Source organism: Emys orbicularis, chromosome 6 (genome assembly GCF_028017835.1).
Source record: "Emys orbicularis isolate rEmyOrb1 chromosome 6, rEmyOrb1.hap1, whole genome shotgun sequence".
NCBI lineage: Eukaryota > Metazoa > Chordata > Testudines > Emydidae > Emys > Emys orbicularis.
The window spans coordinates 87328564-87337940 of NC_088688.1; positions in this window are offsets into that span (position 1 = coordinate 87328564).

The following is a 9377-nucleotide window of genomic DNA, read 5'->3' on the forward strand; positions in this document are numbered from 1 at the left end:
TAAAAAACCCTGAGAATTTACAGAATACAAAAGCAACATTTTTCATATGCCAGGTATGCTATGTTGGCACATTTCACATTGCAGGTTTTGTTTGGTGCACTTTCACTTTGTAGGACTTTACAAACAGTATATTCTCAGCACACTATAAAATATGCAGCACAACACTCTTAGTTATGTCATGTGCCAATAAAGCCAGTGGATAGAGTACACTAAAATGTTTGTTTTAGACATAAACTACCATTTTACTAGCTTCTAACATGACTAACATAAGTACATTTTATAAAGCTATGTCTACACTGCCTACAGTTCAGACTACAGGGGTGTGAATTACAGTGCACATCAAAGTGCTTCACTGTAACTCCCCCGTGTGGATGCTGAAGGCACAAACTAAAAGGTACCTAGTTTTCATTAACATGGATCTCTTGAAACAAGACTACATTAATGAAAACTAGGTACCTATTAATTTGCGCCTGTGGTATCCACATGAGGGAATTACAGTGCAGCACTTTGGTGTGCACTGTAACTCACAACCCTATAATCCAAACTGCGGGGTAAGGTAGACAAGCCCTAAGAATACATGGCAATGACTACCATCTCTCTGGGGGTCAATGTTATTTCCTCTCTTCCTATATACTCACTGAAAGTGCTATGAAAAGAAAACTATGTTGAATATGAGTTTTGGATTCAGTAAGTAGAATAAAAGATAAAATAATCTTGAACACAGTAGAGTAAATACACATACAGGAATGAAGAATACTTCAGGGTTATTTTTCTCACCTCTCTATTAGTACCTTGAAAATGTGGCATGTTCGTATTGCTAATTAAATTAAAAGTACACAAATGAAATTCCTATTGAAATCAATTCAATCTGGGCATGTATATCTAGGGCAGAATTTGACCTGTACTATTTTACATAAACATAAGAAAACAAAGTTGATTCTAGGAGAAATCCTATAGAGTTATCAGAAATACCCAGAATACCAAATGTGTCATGGAAAATGAGCTCAGACAGATGAAAATGAATATTCATTTATCTGAGGTATTCATTTTGTTGCTTTCTGGTATGACCCAGGCATCATCTAGTATTTTTTTCCTTTAAAAACTCAGAATGGAACAATAATTAATACATTACTGAACTACTGCACAGTGATAATGTGTATACACCTTATATTGCGCCAATCAAATGAGATATAAAAGGCTGCATACTGCAATGTTGCTACGCCAACCACAATTCGGATGAGTGTTCATGGCAAAAATCCACCATCATCTTTCTTATCCCAAAATGTTACTATTTTAATTAACTAGAAACAGTTTCCCCCTTACCTCCTTCAAACAACCACTTGGCAAGAGTTGGACAAGAGATAAAGATATATGCAAAAATGTCTTGCTAGTCCACTCCATAGGTCCACAAGGCCAATGAACATTCCATATGCAGCGCTCTGTAGAGACATATGAGGTGGACAGGCCTGCAGATGCTTTTCCAAACTCAGTTTCAACCACAGATGCATCTCCCAACTGAGTCTGTAGTTCATTATACATTGGCAGCACTCAGCTAGCTTTGTAATGAGTTAATAGGAGTTCAGTTAATAGAGAAAAGAAATAAACTCTCCCAAATCAGGGAGCATTTCCTTTTGAAAGCAGATGTTGGGACACAAGAAAAAAAATTAGTTTATCACAAGGGAGCAGTGTATGCTCAGAGAAGCTGTTAACACTGTTATTTTTATAGTCATTGCCAATTTGTTTTCCTTGTTGCTGCATTTCTATCAAAATATAAGGTTCAACATGCCAAACTCCACAGGAACTGAATGCAGTACAAAGCCAACAGCTCTCCATCAGTGCAGCCACATACTGAGGGTAAATCTAATGCACAGTGTGACAGTCCACGCCCCTAAGGTTGCAAGCGGCGTGGACTATCCGCCACTATCTGTCAAATAGCCCTTCGGTCCAGGGCAGTATGGCCTAGCGGCCAGAGTCTATGACGTCCCCTTTTCCTCAAGGAGACGCGGCCTAACGGCAGGAGTCTGTAACACAGCCCTCGGCTACAGGGCGGTAGGGCCTATTGGCCAGAGTCCCGGAAGCAACCCCCGGGTGGAGGGTAGCGTGGCCTAGTGGCCGGAGTCCCAAAAGCAACCCCCGGGTGGAGGGTAGCGTGGCCTAGTGGCCGGAGTCCCAAAAGCAACCCCGGGGTGGAGGGTAGCGTGGCCTAGTGGCCGGAGTCCCAAAAGCAACCCCGGGGTGGAGGGTAGCGTGGCCTAGCGGCCAGAGTCCATGTCATTGGGGTGCGACAGCCCCAGTAGGGGGGCCCTGACCTGGGGCCCTAACCGTAGCGTAGGGCTTTTTCACCAACTCAGCGGGGGGGTTCCGACCGAAACACGCTGAGTTTCCCCGGGGGGGGCTGGGGGGGGAGGTACCACTCTGTCACCCTCCCGGGGTCCCTTCCTACCAGAGTCTCCGTTGGGGTCTCCCAGGAGTCGACGGGTCCTTGGTACTCGGTGGGTTCGGTCATCCCCTGGGTCTCCTCCAACCGCCGGGGCGCCGGCGGGCCGTGGATGGCGTCTCTTCCCAGCGCAGCCAACGGCTGTGGCTGGTCCGCCGCAGGAGCTTCCCCGGCAGGTCCTTCGCCTACAGACTCCAGCCCAGAATGAGCTGGTCTCCCTCCCTTTATACTCCTATAGCACTTGGAGCATGCCCAGTCCGCCCAGGGAGGCGGGACTTCCGCTGTCAGTCCCTGGGGCTTAACTCCTTCCCGGTTAAGGCGGGGTAGCCTGGCCCCGCACCCAGTCCCTGGGGCTTAACTCCTTCCGGGCTAAGGCGGGGTAGCCTGGCCCCGCCACACACAGGTAATGGCTGGTATAAAATATGAAAGGAGAAGCTTCCATCTGAGACAAGCTTAACTCAGCCCCATCTTGTATCTCTACTCTCTGTTAATAAACTGGCAAGATTGTGCAAGCTGGAGAGGAGGGCTGGGATACCTAAGAAGATTACTTTGCACAAACTACAAGCTTGACCATCTTAAATTTTACACGCTGGGAGGTGCCCTCAGGATGGGTATTTTGCACTTGGCAGTCAGTTGCCTTCCCAGTCATGACGAGTCCCAATTTATTATTCAGGGCAAATTAAGATATGGAGGATTTATTGTGTGTTAGACAATCCCTTAACCAGTGCAATAGGGTTTCCCTGAAGAGAAGCTTGGATACCAGAATTTGGACCTGAAGTTGATTTGAATGCATTGAGGGCGGGGAATCACATCTTGTGCTTCCACCAATGCTTGGATCAGCAGGCACTGTGCACATGGGCAGGCAGTGAGTTCTCCTGAAAGTTCACAGCAAGGCCTTGGTGGCAAGGTGATTCCAAGGGGCATGGTAGAGCCAAGGGGCATGTCCAGAAGTTCTTCCCAGGTATGACTGTAAACTGGTCTGAAATGCTGCAGCAGAGGGTATGGCAGGGTGACAAGGCCAGAAGATGTGTGAATCATTGAGAATGGGAAGGATGGGTACTCATCAAAAAATATCATATTTGGTATCTGAATCATTCAGGGATTATGGGATACAACTCTGTGACTGAGAAATCATGGAGTAGGTCCTCAAGGAATCAATTCTGAAGCACTTAGAGGAGAGGAAAGTGATCAGGAACAGTCAGCATGGATTCACCAAAGACAAGTCATGCCTGACTAACCTAATTGCCTTCTATGAGGAGGTAACTGGGTCTGTGGATGAGGGGAAAGCAGTGGATGTGTTATTCCTTGACTTTAGCAAAGCTTTTGATACGGTCGCCCACAGTATTCTTGACAGCAAGTTAAAGAAGTATGGGCTGGAGAATGGACTATAAGGTGGATAGAAAGCTGGCTAGATTGTCGGGCTCAACGGGTAGTGATCAACAGCTCCATGTCTAATTGGCAGCCGGTTTCAAGTGAAGTGCCCCAGGGGTCGGTCTTGGGGCCGGTTTTGTTCAATATCTTCATTAATGGTCTGGAGGATGGCGTGGACTGCGCTCTCAGCAAGTTTGCAGATGACACTAAACTGGGAGGAGTGGTAGATACGCTGGAGGGTAGGGATAGGATACAGAGGGACCTAGACAAATTAGAGGATTGGGCCAAAAGAAACCTGATGAGGTTCAACAAGGACAAGTGCAGAGTCCTGCACTTAGGACGGAAGAATCCCATGCACTGCTACAGACTAGGGACCGAATGGCTAGGAAGCAGTTCTGCAGAAAAGTACCTAGGGGTTACAGTGGACGAGAAGCTGGATATGAGTCAACACTGTGCCCTTGTTGCCAAGAAGGCTAACGGCATTCTGGGCTGTATAAGTAGGGGCATTGCCAGCAGATCGAGGGACGTGATCATTCCCCTCTATTCGACATTGTGAGGCCTCATCTGGAGTACTGTGTCCAGTTTTGGGCCCCACACTACAAGAAGGATGTGGAAAAATTGGAAAGAGTCCAGCGGAGCGCAACAAAAATGATTAGGGGGCTGGAGCAAATGACTTATGAGGAGAGGCTGAGGGAACTGGGATTGTTTAGTCTGCAGAAAAGAAGAATGAGGGGGGATTTGATAGCTGCTTTCAGCTACTTGAAAGGGGGTTCCAAAGAGGATGGATGTAGACTGTTCTCAGTGGTACCTGATGACAGAACAAGGAGTAATGGTCTCAAGTTGCAGTGGGGGAGGTTTAGGTTGGATATTAGGAAAAACTTTTTCACTAGGAGGGTGGTGAAGCACTGGAATGGGTTACCTAGGGAGGTGGTGGAATCTCCTTCCTTAGAGGTTTTTAAGGCCCGGCTTGACAAAGCCTTGGCTGGGATGATTTAGTTGGGAATAGGTCCTGCTTTGAGCAGGGGGTTGGACTAGATGACCTCCTGAGGTCCCTTCCAACCCTGATATTCTATGATTCTATGATTCTAAACAGCTGATATTTGGCAGGGAATTGTTATCCATCTGGGAATCCGGCTGGGTGTGAGGTGAAGGCAGCCAAGCTAAATGCTGGGGCCTATTTGTGGCAAGTGTTCAGTGGGGGCCCATAGAGGGTCACTAGATAGTGGGTTCTGGTTTCCTGATACACTGGAATTAGAAGTAGGACTTAAGGAAGGCATCCATAAAGAAGCTGAGGAATGGGTTGAGGTTCCTAAATAGAGGACAGCCTCTCTCACTGCTCCCATCCTCATGGCTGAATTCTATTTTTTAGCACACTAGCTCAATCAGAAGGAACAAGGGTATGTCTCCTCAAGTGGGGAATTACACTCCCAGCTTGAAGTGTAGCCATACCCTAAGGAAGGAATTTTGTATGAGTTACTGCCAGATAGTTCCCAGATGAGTTAATAAAGTTGCAGCTAATTAAACCACATCCCTGGTCTTTCTTCTCCCGGACAATGCACAGGTAATGGTGGGTGTAAGCTATGAAAAGATCAGCTGCCCTATGAGACAAGCTTAACAAGCTCCATCAGATTCAGTGAAAGGCAGGCTCCATTTTAATTCTGGAGGAAGAGCCTCTATCTACAAGCCAAAAAGATCCTAAATATGTGCATGCATGCTCACTCTGTCACATCCATGACTCTTACCACACGATGACTGGCACTCCATTAATTTTTAAGTTCATACTAGTATCCTGGCTACAGATTGGCAGATGACAAATGGACTCCAGAGGCCATCCTACCAACCCTCAAAAGGAAGCAAGACTGCAAATCACACACCCAGAGAATTGTATATGTAGCTTATCTGAACTCAGGACTGTGAGAATTAGGGCCTGATTTTCAAAGGTTCTAAACACTCATATGTCCCATTAAAGTCAATGGAAGTTGTAGATGTTAGGCAGCACAGAAAACCAAAGCTTTAGGAGAGATCTATTTTTCCCTCTGAGTAAGAAAAGGAGTTGTGAATTGTAAAAAAAAGGATAGCAATCTTCACAGCCAAAACAAACAAAAAAACTAGTGAAAAGGCCAAAAATGTAGTGGTTTCACTCTAGATGCAAAATGTTTTGCAGAGCTTTAGGTATAAATCCATGATCAGTCTTGACATTGCACTTGTATGGGCCTGTTATTTTACTCTTTTGAATTTCTATACACTCAGTCTCCTGGAGAGTTCCATCATTACAAATATGTGTACACAGCTCTTTTTGGGAGGGAATTGGTGGCAGGGGATGGGGAAATACAGGTGGTTTATAATATATTACCAGCAAAAATAATTCTAACTACATTTCTAGTTAATCCTTTCACTGGAAATGATTTACTTTGAGCTGTGTATCTGCCTCCAGCAGTTTTTAACTGATAGATTGTACTAGACTCACACAGGAAATATAGAATAAGGGGCAGATTAACAAAATTCTTACATTGCTGCCTTAAACTGGTAACAGACAAATGACAATTTATTTGTTATTACTGTCCATGTTGTTTACTAGTTTTGAATGTATTTACTTTAAAACACCAAGCTCTCTAGCACCTCTGAATACAAAAGCATTTTATAATTTAATCTAAAGACATAAGAGGCTCAGGGAGGTCTGGTACTGTTAATTGCAGACACATTGTGTGATTAACTGGGGCAGCCTCATTTCTATAAGTTTTACAGCAAAGCTGAGTTCTTTATTTCTTCTCGGAATTCATGTCAATCATTCTTTAAAAATGAAAGGACAGGTCTTGTAGTATCTCAGACTACAGATAAAGATGGTCTTGTGGTCAGGACACACAGGAGAGCTGAGTTCAATTCCTGATTTTATGTTGTACCCTTTCTATGTGATCTTGGAAAAGTCACTTAATTTCTCCCTGACTCGGTTCCTTCCTCATCTGTAAAATGGAGCCAATAAAACTCCCTTCCACCTACCCTTATCTGTCTAATCTTTAAGATATTTAGGGCAGAGAATGTCTCTTTTTATGTATTTGACAGTGCTTAGCACATTGGGACTTTAGGTAGTAATACAAATAATTGAAAGTACTCAGAGGTTAAAAAATTAATAAACATTTGTATTACTACTTTGAAAGTGTCATAATTATATTATTATTTTTTACCATAGCCCTATTTTCAACACCATCCCCTCTTTCCCTCACACCATTATGTGGACGTGGAAGGAAGCAGCAGCATGATCCAGCTAACCAGATCCATTTGTTTTGAATTTAAGATAACTAGTAACAAAGAAGGAAGCAGCATAGCCCAGATAAAACTCAGGATACTCAGTGGTCCACTGAAATTCCATTAGCCTGATTTTTAAAATGTTGTCAGGGCTGGGATGTAGGTGGCCAGGTCTACTGGTTAGCTTGAGGTTGGGGGGCTGGGTCCATGCACCAGCCAAGGTTCAGAACCAGAAGGCCAAAAGTTGAGATCAGGAACTGCGAGTCAGATGCCATGAATCAGAATGAGTCAGGAAACCAGGAGGTTGGAATCAGGAGACAAGAGCAGGTAGTGCTGGGTGAGCACTCCAAAACAGGGTGGAGCCCAGTTGTACAGACAACTTCTTGTTTCTCCTTCTGGCTTACATAGGGGGAGCGGGCCAACCAAGAGCTCAGGTATTCCATCAGTGGAGGAGCCTCCTATCTTAGCTGGAGTCTTTGTTCCAGCTGATGTCACTAAGCTGTCAGTGGGTAGGCTGGAGCATGAGAATTCCCAGGAACCCTGCACAACATTGTTCGAGACCCACATTGTTATAACAAACACATATGCACACCCTCAACCCCAGTCAGTGTGTGAAATTACAGTGATTGTTCACACAAATTGCTAGCGATTTGCATATGCAATTACCTGATTTGTAAACATACTCAGGTAATTTCATGTGCAAGTTAGGCAGAGAGATGTGTGAGAGAGAAATTGTGCAAGGGCATTTTTAAGATCAAGCCCTATATTTTCTTCTTTTGTTTGGAGACAAATTAAATTATGGTATGGTTTAAGCACCCATGTCCAAAGCCCATTGATATATATTTTAATGGTTTTCGTATATTGTATTATAAAAGTCATTTTCTTAATATAAACTATATTTTATATTATAATTTGAAAATATTATAGAATATAAACTATATTGGCCAGAATCTCTCGTATGCCAAACTCAGTTTACTGTAGATGAAGGGTGTGGCAGGGAACCAGCTCTGGCCCAGACACAACTTTACAGCTGCTGTTGGCATTGAGCAATGGTAAAGCATTGAGATAGGGTCTGTGATAGATATGGCAATTACCTGCAATATCCTTGAAAAAAAAAACTTATTAAATTAAGTGGAGGTAGCTTTGGAGTCCATTGTATTAAATATATAAAGTTTATTACTATTGTGGAATTGTGTGTCACTTCCATAGCGGGGAGATATGACCACTGTAACCCAGGGGAGCATTATGAAAGTCAGAGGACTATTTGAAACAATGCACCAGACAAGAATAATTTTTTGCAACAAGCAACATTAAGTGGGTTTCCCAAGAAATTTCTAGGAGGAGGTGAATGCAAACTGTATGCAGATTATCTGTTCCTACAGTCTGAGGATCGAAACGCCAAGATGTATAAAGGAAAGACTGATTCATCATTGTTCTTGTTCTGAGCTAAAGCTATTATGAGCTTGTAACCATAGAAAAAACCCTGTGTGGGGTTTGATCACCTATCAGAGCCCTTGCTGGAGTTGAGGGTGATCTCTCATAAGCTTATTAGCATGTGTGTACATTCTTTTACTGTTTTAATATGTTTTCGCTGTAATGCTTTCACCTTAAGAATAAATGTTCTTGCTTAGAAAGGGCTGTGTGGCAACTTATATCTGTGAGTTATTACACTGTTCATAGCCTCTGGAGAGAAAGCAAAGTGCAGATACTGACCATTTAGGCAGTCTGGCTTGCTGGGAATGTCACAGTGAAGGCAGGGAATGGTGCAGTCTGGACAAACCCCAGTCAGGAGGGAGAGAGAGAAGTGAGTCTCTGCTCAAGAGAGGTAACATCTGGGGAATCAGAAGCCTAAAAGTGGGTGCTCTTATGCGGCCACAGAAGGGGAATACAGGTGCAGTTGACTTGAATTGGGACAGAGTCCCTACACCTTCTCCCCACCCCGACATATCCTCTACCCTGTGAGAATAAGGGCAGAAGTTCAAGGCCCAGATTCAGCACAGATACACCATCAGGCAATTTCCTTCTGAACGAAGAATTCTCTGATGGGTATTAGTACCTGCAATGCAGCCCTTTTGCACTACTTGAGCGATGCAAAAGGGCCAGAATTTGGTCCTAAGTTTTTATGTTATAGTTGCATTAAAAGCACATAAAAATGATTTATGAAGCTGTTGATGTGGATGTCCGCACTATACTGTGACTTAATTCTTGTCACTTGTCAACAAACTATATCTGTCAACCTATCTCCCTATAAGTTCTGCTGGAGGAAATGGAAGCAACAAAGCAAATACTGTAATAGACCAATCAGATTATCACAGCTGCAAATCTA